We start from the raw sequence: 1,495 nt of genomic DNA, 5'->3' as shown, positions 1-1,495 counted from the left end.
ATAGGATCTCAAGAAATATAGGTTCAATGAATGACAAAATGAAGGTATATGTGTAGTGTGTGCAGCCTTAAATAAGATTGCTAAATGTGTTAAATCTAGACTTTTAAATGTTCACAAGCAAGTTCTCTGTCTGAGACCTTTATTTTCCATGTCTTCTTCAAAGCCTAGGGCAGCACAGAATACTTGAAGAAAGGAAAGGAATTGAGATGAGTCACTGTTTAGCTAGGTGGTTTAAATTAGACCAATTAAATAAAGGGAAATTTGTAAATTTCATGTATTATAACTCAGAAGTCTGGAGACCATTTGTCTAAAAGGTTGAAATATTTTTTTAAAAGTCTGTATATTTTTTACTTTTCTCCAAACACTCTTTGATCTTGATCTGTTGCCCTGAGTGTGGTTGCTCATATGCCAGTCGTTAGGTATTTTATGAATTAAAAAAGTTAGACAGTACTGTCCTATTTTTTAACCTCTTTTTTTATACCATGGACTTGAGCTCATGGTAGTTTGGGAGTTTTCAAAAAAATTCTTTCCAAAATATTCCCTGTGTGTAAATATAATATAGTACTAAGAAACTGAAAGGATACATGCTTTATATATACATTTATTCAATAAATACTTCATTATGACTATATTCATTCAAGAAATAGTTATACAGAATTCACTATGTGATGGGCATAACTTTCAGTGCTCAAATTCAGCAATGGAACAAGAAACAAATCTCCTTTATTGCATGCTTCATAATAAATTACATAGAATTTGGAGTTTTATACCTCTAAAGGGATGTAGAAGATATAGTAAAATCTGCCAATTTTACAACCAAATAAACTTATGCCAGTGAGTTTAAGTAATTTTTCATAAGGTTGCCCACTTAATGTCAGAACATGAATTAGAAGCTATTTTGATGATTTGTACTACTACTCCATCAGGTCAACAGCTCTTGCTATGACTATAGGAGAATACTAAATATCTTTGTATAAGTATCCTGGGATCTTCTGCCTTTTCTAGGGTATAACATAAAGGCTAAATTTCAGATATTTATGTTTGGGGCAGCTGTGTAATTTGTTGTTATTTTTGTTATGGTTTTTATCCATCTGTTTTACAATCTGTTCTTACAAGCCTAGGCCAATTACCATGACGGAAATCTTTCTCATGAATTCTGAGTCATATTGGTTGTCTACTATCTGATTAACATTGAGCCAAATTTATTCCAGGATTTTGTTGGCTGTCCCTTGTACAGTTGGTTATTTCTTTAGAGCCGATAATTGATTTCACCATTAAAGTGCCCAGAATATGAGGTACTCCTTCAGCCTTCAGAATGAGGCAATTCAAGGTCAAGGAGTAGCTTTTCATTCAAGTATCCTGAATAATTCTCCTGGAAAACAAATGTAAAAGAGAACTCTGGGGGACTTAATTTTTAATAATCTAGCACATTAGTAACCATCTTGGTACATCCTTCCAGTCCTGCCAGAAACTCTGAGAAGTGGATTTGGCAGGG

This window comes from Phyllostomus hastatus, unplaced genomic scaffold (assembly GCF_019186645.2).
Source record: "Phyllostomus hastatus isolate PE091 unplaced genomic scaffold, TTU_PhHast_1.1 phas_contig_209, whole genome shotgun sequence".
In the NCBI taxonomy this organism is placed as follows: Eukaryota; Metazoa; Chordata; class Mammalia; order Chiroptera; family Phyllostomidae; genus Phyllostomus; species Phyllostomus hastatus.
The sequence above is the reverse complement of the archived record's forward strand: the minus strand, read 5'-3'. Positions refer to the sequence as shown.